General features: G+C 36.3%; 3 pseudogenes; 1 reads left to right on the top strand and 2 right to left on the bottom strand.

Moving 5' to 3' along the window:
- Positions 1-5,729: 5,729 nt before the first annotated feature.
- LOC145128379 (putative RNA-dependent RNA polymerase 1 pseudogene) lies at positions 5,730-6,970 on the bottom strand (annotated as a pseudogene).
- Positions 6,971-7,244: 274 nt separating this feature from the next.
- Positions 7,245-10,240, top strand: LOC145128380 (metal transporter Nramp7.2-like; annotated as a pseudogene).
- Positions 10,241-20,780: 10,540 nt separating this feature from the next.
- The window catches only part of LOC145130382 (RNA-dependent RNA polymerase 1-like), a 279,840-nt pseudogene continuing 277,010 nt past the window's right edge, over positions 20,781-23,610 (bottom strand).

The following is a 23,610-nucleotide window of genomic DNA, read 5'->3' on the forward strand; positions in this document are numbered from 1 at the left end:
TTCCTCGTTACACGTACTCTCGTACCCCGTACATCACTTCTCGATCGACCAACACCCTTGCCAAACATGTACGCGAGAATGATGGAAGACTCAAATTTATAGGGCTATTTGGCCGATGCCACGTGATGGCATTCCAAGCACCAAGTCGTGATGAATGCAACATGCCATTCTCTGAAATAGCAACATATTTTTAAAAAGGTCGTAATTTTCTCATACGAACTCCGTTTTTTATGTTCTTTATACAGTAAATTACACGAGTCGTCCCTCGTGCAGGTGCCAAAATACATGTCCAGTCCCTATTTTCAAAAATTAACTCGAACCGTCCCTCGTTACATTAAAACATATACGCTTCATCCCTCGAGACATAAAAAGACAATTTTACCCTTATTATTTCTTTTTTGATTTATTTTTTATTTATTAATAATTTATTGATTTGTTTATTATGAAAATAATTATTTATTTTCTTTTATCAAAGATATTAAATAAAGATCCTTAAACCCTAAGCACGCCGTCCTCTTCCACCATTTCTTCTTCTGTCATCTCCACCTCCACCAGTATCATCGCCGACTTCAACGACTTCAGGACATCTTCGTCTCTTCGGCCACTCCTGCGATGCTATCAAACCATTACCCACCACAACTCAACCCACCCTTCCTCTTCCATTTCCCCTTTTTTCCTTCTGTCCACACCGAAATCAGGTCATCGAACCAGGTACAAGTCCATCACGCAAGATCAGATAAGAGGGACATTGAGATCGGAGAAGCAGGTCGGATCGAACCCAAATCGTCTCCATTGATAGTCCTCCTCTGCGATAACACAATGATGTGAACCCTAGATGATGCGACGATGGCAGCGCACCGGTGACGATGGCGGCTCACAGTTGGCAATGGTGGTTCACCGATCGAACGAAGTGCAGACTTACAACCCCCTTTTTCCATCCCCCTCTGTAATGAATCAGATTTGCAGGTTCAGTGAATAAGGTTTGCTTTCAATTTAAGATCCCTAAATCATTTGCTTTCAATCAGTTTTGTATCAAATCAGATTTTCCATCTCCCTGACTCTTACTTCCTAATTTACCCTAATTATTCATTCTTGTTTTGCAGGTGGGTTTTCCGATGGTGGATGGTGGTGGTGTTAACAGTAAATGTGCTTGTTTTGATGGTGGGTTGAGTATATGTTGTTGGTTTGGTGAATGAGGTGATGGTTTGTAGTTATTTTTGGTGAAACATGTTAACATTAACGAAGGAGTGGGTTGGGTGAAGTGAGGGGTAGCGGTGGTGCTACATTTTCCGGTGAGAAGTGGTGGTGGTGCTCCATTTTCTGGTGGTGGCGTAGATTACCGGTGGTGGTGGTGGTTAGTTCTTATTCCACAAAATAGAAAAATAACTAAAATAATTTTTAGTAATTAAAAATAATCAGAGCAAATAATTAAAATAATTTTAATAATTAAAAATGTTCAAAATAAATGAAAAAGAAAAGAAAAAGGACATTATAGTCTTTTTTATGTATCAAAAGGGATGAAACGTGTAAATTTAAACTAACGAGGGATGTACCGTGCAACTTTTAACAATACGAGAGACGGTCCGAGTTAATTTTTGAAAATAGGGACTAAACGTGCATTTTGGCACCTGCATGAGGGACGATTCGTGTAATTTACTCTTCGTTATATCTACGGAATGGTCTCGAAGAGTACTAGAACTTCCTTTCATTTATGGAAGACTCAAAGGGCTATTTGCCCAACGCCACATCGTGTCATTCCAAGCACCAAGTATTAAGTCTTGGTGAATGCCATGTGTCATTATCTAAAATAGCAGCTTACTTTTAAAATGGTCATATCTTCCTCATATGCACTCTGTTTTTATGTTCTTTATATCCACGGAATCGTCTCAAGGAGTACTATAACTTCCTTTCATTTGTTTACTGCTAATGACATTTCATTTTTAATTTGATTTCTTGCTAATGAGGTAACGATTTTTCGAGCGTTACAAGAAAGATCTACAAAAGAGTATAGGATCATAGTTGAAGTTGTATTGTAGATGCTAAAGAAGTTAGTTTTAGATATCTTTGATTCATAATGGTCTGATGATAATAAAAGTTGAACCGCTTTTTAGTCTTTGATGCATTTCCTCAAACACCTCACATGCAAATCGAACGATGGTCTGTAGAGAAGAGTAAAAAAATTGAATGATTGATGTCATGAATTTGTATAGAAATTGAAATGTATATCCACAACTTTTGTGAATTTATATGTTTAATTATCGATATGGTGTTCTTTTGAGTATATGAAACTTTTAACCTTAAAATGATTATTAGTTCTTAAAATGTCATTCTTAACTTTTTTTTTTTAAATCATGTAAGTATGTACACCGTTATGTTCGAATTTTGTAATTTATGTGAGAAAAAAAGTTGCTTGCATTTAACTTTTAGTCCCTATTTTGTTGTTGAATTTAAACGGATTCGATTCATAAGGATCATAAGAATTTTTTTAATCATAATAGATTAATGATTAATAGCAATTTTGAATCATAAGAAATTTTTTAATCATAATATATTAAGGCCCATGACAATTTGAATGATAACAATCTAATTTGAATTATAACAATCTAAGTCATAAAAATTAAGGATATTAAACATTTTAAATTATTATTTTATGAATAATATTATTTTGGATCATAATAGTCTGAATCATATCATTTCAGCATTTCTAACTAAATTATAATTTTTACAAAATTGATTTATAAATAGTTTTGAATCATATCATTTTTAACCAAATCTTGAAATTTTGTAAAATAAAGTGTGAAATCTAAATAAGTTTTATATTATAATATTTTGGATCATATCGTCTAGGATCATGTTTGATTTTTGTATAGATTTTAATTTATAATAGGTTTTGGATCAATAATATTATGGATCATGTTGTTTATGATCATATCATTTCCATGTCAAAATCAATGAAGCTTTCCTTTGTCTACGATTATGTGTTTTTAAACTAAGTCAGTACATTTTCAACATTTTCATGTACAATCAAGAAAAAACATCATAAATGGTCCCTATGGTTACCCAAAATCTGAAGTTTAGTCCCCGTGGTTTAAAAACCTCATAAATGGTCCCTGCGCTTTCAAAACTTTTGATGTTTGGTCCTTTTTATTAACTCCGTTAGCTTTCTACCGTTAAACGAAGGATATTTCCGTCATTTAACTATCCAAGGACCTTTTATGAAGTTTTCTTTTATTTATTTCACCTTTGACAAAGCTACACGTAATCACCTTCATTTCCTGGAAACTTGTCCCCTTTCCTTTTCCCTATTATACATATAAACCAATACCCACTTCGCATTTTCCTCCAGATCTCACTTCTTTTCGTTGAATTCATCATCTTTCCCACTTGGGTATCAAGAAATCAGCTATCTTAAACCATGGAAAACAACAATCAATCGTCTTTTTTGGCAGTACAGTGATCAACTTCGTGTTCAAAGCAACAATCTTTTCAGCCTCTCCCTTAACGACTCCATCTGGAGCCACCTCATACGCCTCCAAACGCCCCGAAAAAGAACGCCGAAACTTCGACATCCATGTCGGCGGTCACTTCACCAACTCAAACACCATTAACACCAACCACTCCAGTTCATCCAACTCCGATTTTAATGGTTTTAACTTTGACTTTAAAGTCGGGTCGACTAATCAAAACTAGACCGGTGATTTTGGGATCAACGGTGGGTTTAACAAAGGAGTTAACTCAAAGCCCGGTTTTAATTTTATTACCATTGATCTTAATTTCGAGAAAAATGGGTTCAAGAAAGATGGGAAGTTTGGTAAAAATAGCGACGATGATCATCTTTCATTTGGGGTTAAACGTGGGAAGAACAAGAAGAAAAAGAAGAAAGAACCTAAAAGTCATTTGGGGTTAACCACACTTTGATTCTTCTTCAAGCTCTTTGGTTGAATCCACTTTGTTACTTTTAGGTTTAAGTAATCGGAGTAGGATGAAAGGCAGTCGGATTTGGCTATGGAGATGAAGGCAGCGAGCATGAGGGCTAGGAAAAAGAAGAAAGAACCTGAAAGTCATTGATCCAAGATCTGGATGGAAATTCTTAAACATCAACCATCTGGAGAAATCACTTCATTTAATTGTCAAGACTCAAGAAGATTGGGGATATTTAACATTGAGGATGAAGGCAGCGAGCATGAGGGCTAGGAAAAAGAAGAAAGAACCTGAAAGTCATTGATCCAAGATCTGGATGGAAATTCTTAAACATCAACCATATGGAGAAATCACTTCATTTAATTGTCAAGACTCAAGAAGATTGGGGATATTGAACATTGAAGATTTTGTAGTAGCTTTTCAACATATTTTTATGGTGTTCCTCTAATGTTGAGACAAGGATTAACATCATGTTATGCGTTTTTAATTTTTCAAGTGTATGTATGAGTTTGGAGTTTTAGTTGTTGATGAAGGGTGGGGGAGGAAGATGATGGGGGTGGGCGGTGCTATTTTTGGTCGTGTTGGAGAGAGAGAGAGAGAGAGAGAGAGAGAGAGAGAGACCCTTGGTTATTAAATTTATTTAAAGAAAATAAATAAATAAAAGAAAACTTCATAAAAGGTCATTGGATAGTTAAATGACGGAAATGCCCTTCGTTTAACGGTAGAAAGCTAACGGAGTTAATAAAAAGGACCAAACATCAAAAGTTTTGAAAGCGCAGGGACCATCTATGACGTTTTTAAACTACGGGGACTAAACTTCAGATTTTGAAAAACCACAGGGACCATTTATGATGTTTTTTCTACAATCAAATTCATATCAAATTGAGAGTGTAAAAAATAATTAAATGGTGGATATTGTGATACGTAAGGTGTCATTTAAAAATTGAGTGTAGTTTAAATTTAACATAAATTAAAAAAGAATACCAAAGTTTGATTTTCAATAGAACACAACAAATCTAATTTCCATAGAACTATTTTACACGTCCGATAATTGTTTTACACATGAAGAAAAGGTTTTACAATAGAGCACAACAAACAACCGTTTTACAAGTATGATAATAGCATTTTAAATATTGAACACACAACAAAGGCAACAATGAGAGGAGGGGGGGGGGGGGAGGGGAGGGAGAGTCTCACATTTGAAGATTTCGTCGGAACAATCTTGGGATGACGTCAACAGGTGACATGGTCGTCAGAGAAAGTAGAGAAAACAAGGACCTGTTAATTTTAGTACATAATATTGTTTTGATATATAACGATAAAAATAAAAAATGTTATATGGTAATCATCAACATTCCTTATTGAATTGGATTTTAATTCCCTCCTCCTGTTTTTGGAATTTCGTTTCCCTAGTTTAATGAAAAGTCAAAATCATTTAGGATTCCAATTCATTTTAAAAACTTGAATCAAATAGAAAAATAAACTTTAACATGGAAATGCGGCGGAACTGGATTCCAAATCTTATTAATTTCAAACCAAAAGACTTTATATTTCTTTTGTCAAACACTTTACTTCAAATAAAACTACACATTCCACCTAATATACCTAAGAACTAATAAAGTCACTAAAGTCCAAAGTTATAGTCATGATGTCAAATTATTTTCATCAATCCTACAAGGATCTAGGTAAGCATTAGTAGAAACCGATTACTTTTTTTTTATCACCTCTTGTTCAACTCCATATAATCTATGTTCAACTCCATATAATCTATGTGTACGTATATATAGTAGATTAAGATACTACTTACATATCTCAAAAATATATCAACATTGATAATATTTACATCAAACCCTACAAGAAACACAATAATCAAAAACCACAATATTTACATCAACTCAAACTAAATCCAACAAGAAACAACAAAGACAACTATAGTGACTTCACACAACTTCAATCATATCAGATTTAAAGCAGTGCTAAACTGCTGTTGAAGCCAATCAGTATCAACATTTCTTCTAACCCTCCCCTTGCTTCTCTTAATCTCAATAAGCTTATCATGCACACACCAAGGAAAACTCAAAAAATGATCACGTGTTTTCATATCCTCATTATATTTACCCCAATAATCCGGATGATATGTCACATGATACCATGCAGATGCTTTCGCATACACATCATCATCTCCAACATCCACATTGCCTCTACCCTTCCAAAACCAATTCCTCGCTTCCTTTCTCAAAGACTTCACAGCCAAACCATTCCTCCCATCAAACGACCTCGACATTTTCATAATACTCCCACTCAACAATTCAGCCTCGGTTTTAATCCCATAATAATCCATCAAATTACCCAATTTGTAATCATACTCAGTTTTAAAATCAAAAGCTTCATCAACATAGTACTCAAACCCGCTGACTTCCAAGTCAACATCGTACGTTTGTCTCGCCACGTCACGCGTGAACGGGTTGACCTGGCTGTTTTGTGGGGCGATGTCTTTGACCTCACGAAAGAGTTTCCCAATCACGTTATATGATTCGTACGTTGTTTTGTTGGATTTTTCCATGAAATCAGGGTACTCTTTGACACGAAGATTTGCAGGGATTTCTGCGGGGACACGGGTTTTTGGAAAATCTACAGCTACTGAGAAAAGCTTTGCGAGCTCTATGCATGGTGGGGCCATTGCCTTTTCGAGTTCTCTGTCTGCAAATACTGTCTTCAACTTTCTGGTAAATTCGTGAAGTGTCAATTTTGTTATAGGTAAATAAAAATATTGAGAATGATTAGTTTGAAGTACATATCGAGAAAATCTACATGAAGGAGCATAGGCTCTGTCGCCTCTTCCCTCCTGAGCCTCAGAGACACGAAGCACAGAGCAGCAGGCGGTGATAGAGATAAGAGATGACACAAATTTTCCTTCCAGTGGGGATTAGGGGTTGAGAGCGAGAGAGATGGAGCGATGTGGGTACCTTTATGATGATGGTGATAGAGTGGATAAAGACGTAGATAAAGGACAAAAGGTAGAGGCGCAAAAATACAAGAGCTGAAGAGGTGTCTCAGTCTCATGGTAGAAGGGGGTTAGGGAGAAGCTCAGAATCCTTTTATAATTCAAACGGCATGGACATGCCCACAAACTGAAAGCAACCTTTAGAATTTGAACTCCAGCAGCCATGCATCATTTTGTAATGCAAACGGCATGGACATGCTCAAAATCTGAAAGCAACATTTTGAACTAGAACTCTAGTAGCCATGAATGATGTGCAGAACTCTAGTATAAGTAGCATACTCAATCCAATCCTTTACCATCAAATCTGTTCATACTGAGATGCTTCACATATATAGATTCTCCATTCCCACAGAGACAAAGACAGAGACAGAGATGGCAAGTCTGCAGCATGAACCACGAGTTACAGGAGGGAGCAATCGTGTTTCAGCTGTTGATCTTTCTGTTCTCAACTCCAAAGACTTTGATGATCATAAAGATATCGACCATGATCAGGTGATCTCTCTCTCTCTCTCTCTCTCTCTCTCTCTCTCTCTCTCTCTCTCTCTCTCTCTCTCTTTCCACCCTCACAAACGTTAATTTCAAGATTGATATCTAACCATATGTTTGAAGTTTCTATTTGTTTAATAACAGTTTGATTAATTTGATAACCATATAATATGCAGAAACCTGGATGGAAAAGTTTTCTCTCCTTTGTTGGACCTGGTTTCCTAGTGTCATTGGCTTATCTCGATCCTGGCAACAGTAAGTTCTGATTTCTCAATATCTCATATTCTCATTGTAACTTATATATCTTAATCATTGTAAACTTATCAATGTTTTTTATGCAGTGGAAACCGATTTACAGGCAGGAGCCAACCATAGATACGAGGTAAACGTTTTCTCCATGAAACACCATAGTTGTAGTTCAAAAAAATCACCATTATTTTCAGCTACTTTGGGTGATTTTGATCGGGCTAATCTTTGCACTTGTTATTCAATCTCTGGCTGCCAATCTTGGTGTAAGCACTGGTAAGACATTCACTGAACTAGACCTATGAATTTATATATATATCCAGAAATAATTATAAATATCTAAACTTTAGTTATTCTGTTATTCAGGGAAACATTTATCAGAGTTGTGTAAGGCTGAATACCCTATCTTTGTCAAGTATTGCCTATGGCTGCTAGCCGAGGTTGCAGTCATTGCAGCAGATATTCCCGAAGGTACTAATTTTAATCATGCATATCCATGAAACTGATGTGAACATACGATTTAACTTTTTTTTAATAATATTTTGATTCATTTTCTTTTGATGTTTGCAGTGATCGGAACAGCTTTTGCACTGAATATCTTATTCAAGATTCCAGTTTGGGTTGGAGTTCTCTCACTGGTCTCAGCACCCTCCTCCTTCTTGGCCTCCAAAAATATGGTGTAAGAACTTCAATCATGATTCGTTTTCTTTTGATGTTTTCATAGTTGGTGTTTCCTAATATGAAAACACATGGAATGTTGGTTTCATATATCCATAGGTGAGGAAGCTTGAAATATTGATAGCTATTCTAGTTTTTCTGATGGCTGGTTGTTTCTTTGGAGAAATGAGCTATGTGAAGCCACCAGCTGGTGATTTGCTATAGGGAATGTTCATTCCTAAACTTAGTGGTCAAGGCGCCACTGGTGATGCCATTGCTCTACTTGGTGCCCTTGTCATGCCGTAAGATCCCACTCCCAAAAAATAAAAAATAAAAACCTATTTCTCATATATTTATATTCCCTAAATCTACTTTGGTTTATTAACATTAAGTTCACTTTTTTTAATAGGCATAACTTGTTTCTCCATTCGGCTCTTGTTCTTACTCGAAAGATACCAACTCGAGTTCTTATTCATGATGATGTTTTGAATTACAGGATGCATGCAGATACTTCTTGATAGAGAGTGGCATTGCGCTCTTTGTAGCATTCTTGATCAACGTCTCAATGATCGCTGTTTCTGGCACTGTTTGCTCAGAAAAAAACCTACCAAGTGAAGAAATGGATCGTTGCAACGATCTCAACCTTAACTCAGCTTCATTTCTTCTAAAAGTATGAGCTTATAAGATGTCAAATTTATAACTTCTATACCAACAACATTCACAAAACTTCTCATAATTAACCCCGGTTTTTACTACACAGAATGTTTTGGGAAAGTCCGGCTCTACTCTTTATGCAATTGCACTGCTAGCTTCTGGTCAGAGTTCAGCAATCACAGGCACTTATGCTGGACAATTCATTATGTCGGTAGGTTAAAAGAGGTCTTTATTGGGTTTGCCTATTATAACTTTCTGCTGTTAATAATCAAGGTTAACACTAAGCATGTACTATTTGTTATTTTAGGGTTTCTTGGACTTAAAAATGAGGAAATGGCTCAGGAACTTGGTAACTAGGTGCATCGCCATAACACCGAGTCTAATAGTGTCAATAATTGGGGGGCCTTCTGGAGAAGGAAGACTAATTATAATAGCATCTGTATGTGACTCCATCTTTAAAGTTTCATTCTATAGGTAAGCATATTCATGATTCATTGAAACTGGACTTTAATGTAAGTATGGATCTTTTGCAGATGATACTGTCATTTGAACTTCCATTTGCACTCATTCCACTACTCAAGTTCAGTAGCTCAAGTACCAAAATGGGACCTCACAAGAACTCAATATTTGTGAGTTTCAATTTCGTAAATCAAGTATACCTGAAATTCATTTATAATATGATTATTTTTCTTCTACAGATCATTCTCTTCTCATGGGCACTAGGACTTGGAATAATTGGCATCAACATCTACTACTTGAGCACTGCATTTGTCGATTGGCTAATCCATAGCACTTGGCCAAAAGTGGCTAATGTGTTTATTGCAATATTAGTTTTTCCGGTCATGGCTGCTTATGTTCTCTCAGTGATCTACCTTATGTTGCGTAAGGATGTTGTGGTTACATATATTGAGCCATCAAAAGGTGACCCTATTGCTCAAGATAGCATGGAAAGTGGAAATGATGCTGATAGAAGACCAGAGTTGACAAATGCTCCTTATAGAGAGGATCTTTCTGACATTCCATTTCCACAATAGTGTATCTGAAACTTTCTGAGTGGATTCAAAGGCGCTCATTGGTATCTCGCCTTCTTAAACATTACTTCTTTATGTGTGTAGATCATCTGTGTTCCAGGATTGGTCATATACACTAAATGTCTAATCCTAAATGTAGGAGATTTGGTTGCTTGAAACCAAAAAGTTTAATTATCTGCGTTTTGTAAACCGAATGCGCTTTGTAAAGTGAATAAGAAAGTGTACGGCATCAGTTGAATCAGTTGAATCCGTTACAGCTTAACTTGTTTTTCTTCTTTGCATTATTAAGTGAATCTTCAAACTAATGCAACTATATCATATAACCAACAAGACAAATAAGTCAGCACTCATGTGTGTTTTGGTCCTTTATTTAAAGCAACTTTAGAAAAGAGCAATTAATATTTTTGTGTGTGTGTGTGCGTGTGGGGGGGGGGGGGGAGGGTTGGGTCTAATATTCATAAAAATTAGTGGGCTACTACTACTTCTAAGCAAAAAAAAAGGGGGGGGGGGGGGGGGGGGGGGGGGGCTGGCCCTTAATAAGCTCCGCGCTTGTATGCCGAACACTTATTGCATGGTTTTAAATCTTTTTATACGATGTATGTGTGAAGACCAAAGGGTTTCTAACCCAACGGTATCAGGTGTTGCCTTTCCTCTTTGAGATTGAAAGTTTAAGTCCCGTCATGAACATAGGTGGAATTAAGTAGTAGATTAGATTTGTCGTTAAAAAAAATGTATGTTTTAAAGATATGCCCACTAAAACAACAAATTAGTTACGCTCTTAATAAATACATAGGCCTATTGAGTTACACACAATCCACAATCTAAAAGCAATAAATAAATAAATACGGGGGATAGTTTATTATGATAGATTTTATGCATAAGAACAATCCTATGTGCTCATACAAACCCTAATGTTTGGATCTAGGTTTCTCTATTGTACATGCAATGAATCCAAGACTTACAAACCCTAGATCTATCAAATAAGAACTGAAATAAGGGTTTAGTAATTACCTTTGATTATTATATATAGCAATAACAATCAATCCTTGCTTTGATTGACTTCAGAAAGCTTAGTGCCTCAAGTGTTGCACCTCTAATGGAGTCACAAACACCACTAAGCAACTTGGATGAAGAGGGAGGAGAGAGGAGGCACCAAAAACGGCTGGAAACCCTAGAGGGACTCTTAGCCACGTTTTTGGGGCATAGGGGTCCTATATATACATGTAGGCTATTAGGGTTTGCAACTAGGAAACCCTAATCTGACTGCTTAAGCCCTAAGCAGTCCAATGGACCATTCCAGAAGGCCCTTGGACGATTTCTTTATGGTCCTCCATATAGAATTCGTCCATTGCCATCCAATGGATCCTAAGCCCAACTTTGTAACTATCTTATAATTACAATATCAGTCTCCTTAATTTAATTAATCTCTTTTAGTCACAAAATTAATTCTTAATTAATTCTTGACTAATATTAATTAAACATTATGATTTCTCTTTTAATATATTAGTCTTATAATATATTAATAAATCATAATTAAACCTTTCTCTCGTTAATTCATCCTACATATTGCTATGGTGAAGGCAACCCAAAAGGACCATGCTCATAATCGGGTCAAGTACATACCAAAATAGTTATGGACTTAGACACTAATCCAACAGTCTCCCACTTGGATAAGTCTAATAACTATTTTGCATAACTTCAGAACCTGATCATTGTTATTCTGTGATAATGATTATTGTACATACTGTCTTTGTGACTTATGCTGTTATGTTATTTAGTGTAAATGTTGTTATATGTGCTTACGTTGAGTTATGTGCTATTTATTATACATCATGCTTTGTGATTATGCTATGATTGTGATTATGCTTTGCTGAGTTAGGACCGGAGGGTCCACCCGAGTTGTGGGACCGGAGGGTCTCCACTGGAACACATTGACTGGAGGGTCATTTCGAGTTAGCCTCGAGTGGCTAATGAGATGTGTGTGGTATTTTGGGGGACTCACTAAGCTTCGTGCTTACCGTGTTATGTGTTATGTGTTTCAGGTTTTCCTCAGGATCACGGGAATGTACCGGCTTGATTGTATACATCAGTGAAAGAGTTATAATTTGAGGATCCTGGATTTTAATCAAACAATTATAGTGATGTGATTTGTGAATTAAATAAATGAGATTCTGTGAAACGTGTTATGAGGATTTTGTAATTCCAAATGAAAATTTTATATGAAAAATTCACGGTGTTACACATATCGTGTCAAATTCGTGGCTGACATGTTTTCCTGACACGAATACACGAATTGCCAGGCCTACCACGCGTGGTTTGTGAATAAAGGTGATGCCACGTGGATATTTTACTATTCCACAACCAACCCACCAAGTTATGGAAATGCTATGCACCGATGATTAGGTAGTGAAAGTTCAAAAAGAAGAAAGAGATAAAGAGAGAAATATGAGGGAACCAATCAAATGCAGTGTCTCCGTCCGTCTCCATGGTCACGCCACAATGCTTTATTTGGATTGCTTTTTCAAAGAAAACTACAATGCTATACTTGGTAGATTTTTAAAGTAAAATGCCTTGATAAGAATAAAATGTAATGCTTTTTTAATGTAAGATGTCTTAATAATAAAGTGCAATGCTTCTATTAGGTTGACATTTTAAAGAGAAGTATGTTGATACAACTGGAAGATTTTTGAAAGTAAAACGCCTAGAGAATAAATAAAAATAATACATACAAAAAGAATTAATAACACACAACAAGGTATAAAGATGTTTAATAGATCATACCTGGATTAAGAACTTAAAGTAATCTGCTATTTCTCAGTACACTTGGAGTAAAACAAGATTTAGTATCTCCACCATAGCTAAAAAGAATTAAGAAATCACAACAAAATATACAGATGTTTAGCATCACTCAGTTGTGTCTTACATTGTCAATGAGAACATAAATGAATACAAATGGGCAATAAGGTAAAATTGGATTTATACCTTCACATTGTTCATCCAATAGTGTACTGAACTTTGCAGTGCAGTTATGAGCCAGCCACTGCAAACCCTTGTCCACCACTTGAAAGTATCACTAAATGCTCTTTTGAAGTTATTGAGAGTCTGAATCGATTTTGATCAATTCAGTCCAAACCAACAAGCAACATAAGAATCCAAACTTGAATGTCCTGTTATAAAATGTAAAATTAGTAAAGATTCAACACCAATCAACTGAAGGCATGGAATAATTATAAAATAACACATCATATAAAACCTTGATATTGACATAAATTGGTAAAGCCTCTTTGATTGGATCCATGGAAGCATCTTTGACTTAATTATTCCTGAATAGATGAAGTATAATTAGAAGTATAATCAAACTAAGGAAATAGAAAGCACTCAATAGTTAAATAAAATTAAAAAAAAAAAGAACCTGTAAGATAAACCAAGTCAAGATACACAACTAATTTTACATGTACTTTGTTTTCAACTTCTTGGAAGGGCAGATGGAGTTCTCTATTCTTAAGTTTTCAGATCAGTTCCTTACGCTGGGTGTACAAGGGGTACACCGGGCGTAAGTCAACCAAATTTTGGGACAGGTCAAAATGTGAGTACGCTGGGCATACATAGGCATACGCCGAGCGTACTCATGTTGCTTCCAAACCCTAAATTCTACGATGTGACCCCTATTTAATCACCTTTTCCCTCCTTTGGACATTCCCTCATCCAGCCTCCACTCCGTCTAAACCCTAAAACGAAACCCTAGCTTGTGTATGAGAGATTTGAAGCTTAGAAAGTGAATCTTGAGTGTTTGGTGCTAGGAAGAAGATCATTCAAGAGGTGGTGGTGCACTCTGGTTTGTAGATCCATAAACTTCATCCTCTTGTGCACATTTTCAAGGTATACAGTTCAAATCTTGGAGCTTGTTTAAATAGATCTTGTTTAGTCTTGCATTTTGGTCCTTTTTGTCCTAAAGCTTGCATGGATCTTTGTGAGTATGGAGTAGTCCAAATATGTTAAGTCATCCTTTCAGACATTCTAAGATGTCTTGAGTCATAAAAATGATAGCTTAGCCATTTCCTTTCTTCCATGCAAGAGTTGTTGGGGGGGGGGGGGGGGGGTTATGAAGTAAAAGTTATGGGTTTTGGATTTTAGCTCCTTGTAGCCATGCAAAGGCTTAAAGTCAGAGACCTTATAGATTAAGACGTTTTTTAGGGGCCAGATCTGTGATTGGAATCGATGTCTTAAGGATTAAGACTTTTTGCATGGAGATCTGTGTTTGTGTTGTTTATATGTGTTGAGACTATGGTTAGGCTCCAGGGTTGCTGATAACATACAAAGGGTGTTGTTGCCCACTAAAACTTCGGGTAGTCTCCAGGGTTGCTGATATTCATAGTTGTTTTATGTGTTGTGCTATATGTGATATTTTTGGGGAAGTCGCTAAACTTTGTCCTTACAGTTTTTGATTAAATGTGTTTCAGGTACTTCTGAGAAACGCGGGAAAGTGAAGGCTTTATTATATACATTCGCTTGGAGATTTTGTTGCTGGGCATTTTGGGATACTCTGATAATTTTATATGGATTTGTATTTTGACCTTATGGTTTTCTTGTGATGGGTTTTACGAAACATGTTTTATTATGAGGTTAAAAATGAAAATTTTGGGTTGAAAAATTGGATGTTACACGAACCTATTCAGATAATATTACAAGTTCCTTAGAACTTGTACGAACTTGATACGATATTGCTTTGTTTGACTATTAACCGAATCTGGTAGTCATTTGTTACCCGCCTCATCGAGTCTCGTCATATAATCACTAAATGACTTTACTCTTTAAACTGTTAGTTCAATAACTCTCGTCACTTCAACCCATAATCCGAGGTTTATATTTTTTAGTTTTTACTGATCGGATTAATAATCTTATTATGTTGTTGGGTCGGTAATAGCACTTTATTATAATCCGACAGTCTAACTTGGGTCTTGACCCTCGTTCTATGATTATGTCAAAATATTGAAAAACAACATAAATAATGCAATGAATGTGTATGCCTTATGTGCTTAACATTCCTCGTTACACGTACTCTCGTACCCCATACATCACTTCTCGATCGACCAACACCCTTGCCAAACATGTACGCGAGAATGATGGAAGACTCAAATTTATAGGGCTATTTGGCCGATGCCACGTGATGGCATTCCAAGCACCAAGTCGTGATGAATGCAACATGCCATTCTCTGAAATAGCAACATATTTTTAAAAAGGTCGTAATTTTCTCATACGAACTCCGTTTTTTATGTTCTTTATAGAGTAAATTACACGAGTCGTCCCTCGTGCAGGTGCCAACCAGTCCCTATTTTCAAAAATTAACTCGAACCGTCCCTCGTTACATTAAAACATATACGCTTCATCCCTCGAGACATAAAAAGACAATTTTACCCTTATTATTTCTTTTTTGATTTATTTTTTATTTATTAATAGTTTATTGATTTGTTTATTATGAAAATAATTATTTATTTTCTTTTATCAAAGATATTAAATAAAGATCCTTAAACCCTAAGCACGCCGTCCTCTTCCACAATTTCTTCTTCTGTCATCTCCACCTCCACCAGTATCATCGCCGGCTTCAACGACTTCAGGACATCTTCGTCTCTTCGGCCACTCCTGCGATGCTATCAAACCATTACCCACCACAACTCAACCCACCCTTCCTCTTCCATTTCCCCTTTTTTCCTTCTGTCCACACCGAAATCAGGTCATCGAACCAGGTACAAGTCCATCACGCAAGATCAGATAAGAGGGACATTGAGATCGGAGAAGCAGGTCGGATCGAACCCAAATCGTCTCCATTGATAGTCCTCCTCTGCGATAACACAATGATGTGAACCCTAGATGATGCGACGATGGCAGCGCACCGGTGACGATGGCGGCTCACAGTTGGCAATGGTGGTTCACCGATCGAACGAAGTGCAGACTTACAACCCCCTTTTTCCATCCCCCTCTGTAATGAATCAGATTTGCAGGTTCAGTGAATAAGGTTTGCTTTCAATTTAAGATCCCTAAATCATTTGCTTTCAATCAGTTTTGTATCAAATCAGATTTTCCATCTCCCTGACTCTTACTTCCTAATTTACCCTAATTATTCATTCTTGTTTTGCAGGTGGGTTTTCCGATGGTGGATGGTGGTGGTGTTAACAGTAAATGTGCTTGTTTTGATGGTGGGTTGAGTATATGTTGTTGGTTTGGTGAATGAGGTGGTGGTTTGTAGTTATTTTTGGTGAAACATGTTAACATTAACGAAGGAGTGGGTTGGGTGAAGTGAGGGGTAGCGGTGGTGCTACATTTTTCGGTGAGAAGTGGTGGTGGTGCTCCATTTTCTGGTGGTGCCGTAGATTACCGGTGGTGGTGGTGGTGAGTTCTTATTCCACAAAATAGAAAAATAACTAAAATAATTTTTAGTAATTAAAAATAATCAGAGCAAATAATTAAAATAATTTTAATAATTAAAAATGTTCAAAATAAATGAAAAAGAAAAGAAAAAGGACATTATAGTCTTTTTTATGTATCAAAAGGGATGAAACGTGTAAATTTAAACTAACGAGGGATGTACCGTGCAACTTTTAACAATACGAGAGACGGTCCGAGTTAATTTTTGAAAATAGGGACTAAACGTGCATTTTGGCACCTGCATGAGGGACGATTCGTGTAATTTACTCTTCGTTATATCTACGGAATGGTCTCGAAGAGTACTAGAACTTCCTTTCATTTATGGAAGACTCAAAGGGCTATTTGCCCAACGCCACATCGTGTCATTCCAAGCACCAAGTATTAAGTCTTGGTGAATGCCATGTGTCATTATCTAAAATAGCAGCTTACTTTTAAAATGGTCATATCTTCCTCATATGCACTCTGTTTTTATGTTCTTTATATCCACGGAATCGTCTCAAGGAGTACTATAACTTCCTTTCATTTGTTTACTGCTAATGACATTTCATTTTTAATTTGATTTCTTGCTAATGAGGTAACGATTTTTCGAGCGTTACAAGAAAGATCTACAAAAGAGTATAGGATCATAGTTGAAGTTGTATTGTAGATGCTAAAGAAGTTAGTTTTAGATATCTTTGATTCATAATGGTCTGATGATAATAAAAGTTGAACCGCTTTTTAGTCTTTGATGCATTTCCTCAAACACCTCACATGCAAATCGAACGATGGTCTGTAGAGAAGAGTAAAAAATTGAATGATTGATGTCATGAATTTGTATAGAAATTGAAATGTATATCCACAACTTTTGTGAATTTATATGTTTAATTATCGATATGGTGTTCTTTTGAGTATATGAAACTTTTAACCTTAAAATGATTATTAGTTCTTAAAATGTCATTCTTAACTTTTTTTTTTTAAATCATGTAAGTATGTACACCGTTATGTTTGAATTTTGTAATTTATGTGAGAAAAAAAGTTGCTTGCATTTAACTTTTAGTCCCTATTTTGTTGTTGAATTTAAATGGATTCGATTCATAAGGATCATAAGAATTTTTTTAATCATAATAGATTAATGATTAATAGCAATTTTGAATCATAAGAAATTTTTTAATCATAATATATTAAGGCCCATGACAATTTGAATGATAACAATCTAATTTGAATTATAACAATCTAGGTCATAAAAATTAAGGATAGTAAACATGTTAAATTATTATTTTATGAATAATATTATTTTGGATCATAATAGTCTGAATCATATCATTTCAGCATTTCTAACCAAATTATAATTTTTACAAAATTGATTTATAAATAGTTTTGAATCATATCATTTTTAACCAAATCTTGAAATTTTGTAAAATAAAGTGTGAAATCTAAATAAGTTTTATGTTATAATATTTTGGATCATATCGGCTAGGATCATGTTTGATTTTTGTATAGATTTTAATTTATAATAGGTTTTGGATCAATAATATTATGGATCATGTTGTTTATGATCATATCATTTCCATGTCAAAATCAATGAAGCTTTCCTTTGTCTACGATTATGTGTTTTTAAACTAAGTCAGTACATTTTCAACATTTTCATGTACAATCAAGAAAAAACATCATAAATGGTCCCTATGGTTACCCAAAATCTGAAGTTTAGTCCCCGTGGTTTAAAAACCTCATAAATGGTCCCTGCGCTTTCAAAACTTTTGATGTTTGGTCCTTTTTATTAACTCCGTTAGCTTTCTACCGTTAAACGAAGGATATTTCCGTCATTTAACTATCCAAGGACCTTTTATGAAGTTTTCTTTTATTTATTTCACCTTTGACAAAGCTACACGTAATCACCTTCATTACCTGGAAACTTGTCCCCTTTCCTTTTACCTATTATACATATAAACCAATACCCACTTCGCATTTTCCTCCAGATCTCACTTCTTTTCGTTGAATTCATCATCTTTCCCACTTGGGTATCAATAAATCAGCTATCTTAAACCATGGAAAACAACAATCAATCGTTTTTTTTGGCAGTACAGTGATCAACTTCGTGTTCAAAGCAACAATCTTTTCAGCCTCTCCCTTAACGACTCCATCTGGAGCCACCTCATACGCCTCCAAACGCCCCGAAAAAGAACGCCGAAACTTCGACATCCATGTCGGCGGTCACTTCACCAACTCAGACACCATTAACACCAACCACTCCAGTTCATCCAACTCCGATTTTAATGGTTTTAACTTTGACTTTAAAGTCGGGTCGACTAATCAAAACTAGACCGGTGATTTTGGGATCAACGGTGGGTTTAACAAAGGAGTTAACTCAAAGCCCGGTTTTAATTTTATTACCATTGATCTTAATTTCGAGAAAAATGGGTTCAAGAAAGATGGGAAGTTTGGTAAAAATAGCGACGATGATCATCTTTCATTTGGGGTTAAACGTGGGAAGAACAAGAAGAAAAAGAAGAAAGAACCTAAAAGTCATTTGGGGTTAACCACACTTTGATTCTTCTTCAAGCTCTTTGGTTGAATCCACTTTGTTACTTTTAGGTTTAAGTAATCGGAGTAGGATGAAAGGCAGTCGGATTTGGCTATGGAGATGAAGGCAGCGAGCATGAGGGCTAGGAAAAAGAAGAAAGAACCTGAAAGTCATTGATCCAAGATCTGGATGGAAATTCTTAAACATCAACCATCTGGAGAAATCACTTCATTTAATTGTCAAGACTCAAGAAGATTGGGGATATTTAACATTGAGGATTTTGTAGTAGCTTTTCAACATATTTTTATGGTGTTCCTCTAATGTTGAGACAAGGATTAACATCATGTTATGCGTTTTTAATTTTTCAAGTGTATGTATGAGTTTGGAGTTTTAGTTGTTGATGAAGGGTGGGGGAGGAAGATGATGGGGGTGGGCGGTGCTATTTTTGGTCCTGTTGGAGAGAGAGAGAGAGAGAGAGAGAGAGAGAGAGAGAGAGAGAGAGAGAGACCCTTGGTTATTAAATTTATTTAAAGAAAATAAATAAATAAAAGAAAACTTCATAAAAGGTCCTTGGATAGTTAAATGACGGAAATACCCTTCGTTTAACGGTAGAAAGCTAACGGAGTTAATAAAAAGGACCAAACATCAAAAGTTTTGAAAGCGCAGGGACCATCTATGACGTTTTTAAACCACGGGGACTAAACTTCAGATTTTGAAAAACCACAGGGACCATTTATGATGTTTTTTCTACAATCAAATTCATATCAAATTGAGAGTGTAAAAAATAATTAAATGGTGGATATTGTGATACGTAAGGTGTCATTTACAAATTGAGTGTAGTTTAAATTTAACATAAATTAAAAAAGAATACCAAAGTTTGATTTTCAATAGAACACAACAAATCTAATTTCCATAGAACTATTTTACACGTCCGATAATTGTTTTACACATGAAGAAAAGGTTTTACAATAGAGCACAACAAACAACCGTTTTACAAGTATGATAATAGCATTTTAAATATTGAACACACAACAAAGGCAACAATGAGGGGGGGGGGGGAGGGGAGGGAGAGTCTCACATTTGAAGATTTCGTCGGAACAATCTTGGGATGACGTCAACAGGTGACATGGTCGTCAGAGAAAGTAGAGAAAACAAGGACCTGTTAATTTTAGTACATAATATTGTTTTGATATATAACGATAAAAATAAAAAATGTTATATGGTAATCATCAACATTCCTTATTGAATTGGATTTTAATTCCCTCCTCCTGTTTTTGGAATTTCGTTTCCCTAGTTTAATGAAAAGTCAAAATCATTTAGGATTCCAGTTCATTTTAAAAACTTGAATCAAATAGAAAAATAAACTTTAACATGGAAATGCGGCGGAACTGGATTCCAAATCTTATTAATTTCAAACCAAAAGACTTTATATTTCTTTTGTCAAACACTTTACTTCAAATAAAGCTACACATTCCACCTAATATACCTAAGAACTAATAAAGTCACTAAAGTCCAAAGTTATAGTCATGATGTCAAATTTCACTTCATACGATTTTCATCAATCCTACAAGGATCTAGGTAAGCATTAGTAGAAACCGATTACTTTTTTTTATCACCTCTTGTTCAACAACTCCATATAATCTATGTTCAACTCCATATAATCTATGTGTGCATGTATAGTAGATTAAGATACTACTTACATATCTCAAAAATATATCAACATTGATAATATTTACATCAAACCCTACAAGAAACACAATAATCAAAAACCACAATATTTACATCAACTCAAACTAAATCCAACAAGAAACAACAAAGACAACTATAGTGACTTCACACAACTTCAATCATATCAGATTTAAAGCAGTGCTAAACTGCTGTTGAAGCCAATCAGTATCAACATTTCTTCTAACCCTCCCCTTCTTCTCTTAATCTCAATAAGCTTATCATGCACACACCAAGGAAAACTCAAAAAATGATCACGTGTTTTCATATCCTCATTATATTTACCCCAATAATCCGGATGATATGTCACATGATACCATGCAGATGCTTTCGCATACACATCATCATCTCCAACATCCACATCGCCTCTACCCTTCCAAAACCAATTCCTCGCTTCCTTTCTCAAAGACTTCACAGCCAAACCAACCGCTTCAGCATCATTCCTCCCATCAAACGACCTCGACATTTTCATAATACTCCCACTCAACAATTCAGCCTCGGTTTTTGTGAGTGTAAACCTACTTGGGTGTGAACCTGCCATGAGTAGCTGTATCACCCTCTTTTGTTGACAAATGAATGCCTCCTTTGTTGACAATAAGAACTCAAATGGCAACTTCGTATGTTCACATAATGAACACAATAAATGGTAGCAGTAGTAATTGTAGGCTTGTTTAAGTATAAATAGAGGCTCTAACCTCAGTTGTAAGACACCACAAAACAGAGAGTGTAGTGTGTAATACTTAGAGTGAGTATTAGAGGGTTGTTTCTTTTTCTTGTAATATTGAGTGTGTAAGCTCTTCTCTTTTGTTCTAGTTCTGAATAAAAGTGTGTTTCAACCCCAACAAGTGGTATCAGAGCTTGGTTAAGCTCCGGGGGAAGCATTCTCTGTTTTTTGGTCGAAATTTTTTTGTCTCAAAAACAATTTCGGAGTACACCGTTGGAAAGGTCTCATTCTGAGGATTCCGAAAATATATTTTTTTGAATTTTTTGACCACCGGAAGGCCTCCAAATCACCGGTCAAAGTTGGTCAAATCTACCGGAAAAACCAGGGTTCGCCGGAGAAGACGACACTGTAGCAGGTGCTGTAGCAACACTGTAGCAGTGACCTCAGCAGTGACGTCAGCAACTGACCAAAGTTCTGGAAATTGCAGTTTAGCCCCTGTTTTTCCGGAAAGTGCAATTTAGCCCCTGTTTTTCAGAAAAATTACAATTTTGGTCCCGTTTTTCAGAAAAATTTCAATTTAGCCCCTGTTTTACTTCTGTAAAAGTTCTGTTTGCCCCCTGAACTTCTGAAAAGTTGATATTGGTCCCCGTACTTCAAAAAAAAAATATTCTTACTCGTGTATGCCCAAGTATATGCCAAGAATGACTACACCAACCTCGTCATCTTCTCAAGCCGGAGTTGAAAGTTTTCAAAGGACCGGGAAAGACGGTAGCGTTACGTTACACTATCCAATGCTCACGAAGATGAACTACGCGGTGTGGGCCATAAAAATGCGAGTGAATTTACAAGCACAAGGAGTATGGGATGTAATTAAAAATGCAGAAACGGACGAACGTAAAGATCGGATGGCTCTTGCGGCTATTTATCAAGCAATTCCAGAGGACGTACTTCTGATGTTAGCTGAGAAGGACACAGCTAAAGAAGCATGGGAAACGCTCAAGATGATGCACATGGGAGCCGATCGGGTCAAGGAGGCTAAAGCTCAAACCTTGAGAAGTGACTTCGAGGTGATCCGGATGAAAGACAGTGAATCGGTAGATGATTTTTCCATGAGATTGAATACTATCGTAACCGGTATTCGATCTCTAGGTGAAAAGATTGAAGAAATTATGGTTGTGAAGAAGTTTTTGCGAGCCGTACCGATACGATTTATACAAATCGTAACACCGATCGAGCAATTCGGAGATTTGAAGAATATGACGGTGGAAGAAGTTGTGGGTCGTCTTAAGACCCATGAAGAGAGACTTCGAAGCTATGGAGAAAAAGAAGAAGGACCTTCTCTATTGCTTACACATACCGAGTGGGCATCTCGTTCGAAGCAAACTGGCGAGAGAAACTTGTCAAACACTTCAAGAGGACGAGGAGGACATGGTAACCGAGGCCGGGGACGTGGCCAAGGAGGTGGACGCGAGTACAATACAAATCGGAATGACCATAATCCTTCTCGAAAGGATAAAAGTAAAGTCAAATGCTTTACTTGTGAACAATTTGGTCATTATGCTTCGGAGTGTCCAAACAAGAATCGAGGTGAGGAGGCAAACCTCACTCAAGCCGATGAAGAAGAGCCTATTTTAATGATGGCAACCTCACAAGAATATGCACACAAAAAAGTGTCTCTAAGAGAGAAGATTTGTGTTAATCTTCTTGCATCGGGAGAAAGTCGAGTTGAGTCTGAGGTATGGTATCTCGACAACGGTGCTAGCAATCACATGACTGGAGATCGCTCAAAGTTTCGCGAACTAGATGAGCACGTTACAGGCCATGTGAAATTTGGGGATGGTTCGACCGTCGCTATTTTGGGAAAAGGGTCGATTTTATTCGATAGCAAAAATGGCGACCAAAGACTCCTTAATGAGGTATATTTCATTCCAAGTCTAAAAAACAATATTATTAGTCTTGGACAAATGACGGAGGAAGGGAGTCGGGTCATAATGGATGGGTCGGATCTGACATTGTTTGACAGAAACAAAACTCTACTTTTGAGAGTTAAACGATCCCCAAACCGGTTATATAAAACTCCTATAAGGACCGGAAGACCGACTTGTCTTTTAGCAACAAAAGACGAACCAGCTTGGATATGGCATTCTAGACTCGATCATGTTAACTTTCTCGCCTTAAAGAAGTTGTCCGAAAAGAATATGGCAATCGGAGTCCCAAAGATTGAGCACCCAAACCAAGTATGTGAAGGGTGCATTCTTTCCAAACAAACCCGAATTCCTTTCCCGGATCATGCAGTTTT

The sequence above is a fragment of the Lactuca virosa genome, chromosome 8, assembly GCF_052849685.1.
Source record: "Lactuca virosa cultivar CGN04683 chromosome 8, Lactuca_virosa_CGN04683_v6, whole genome shotgun sequence".
Taxonomy (NCBI): Eukaryota; Viridiplantae; Streptophyta; class Magnoliopsida; order Asterales; family Asteraceae; genus Lactuca; species Lactuca virosa.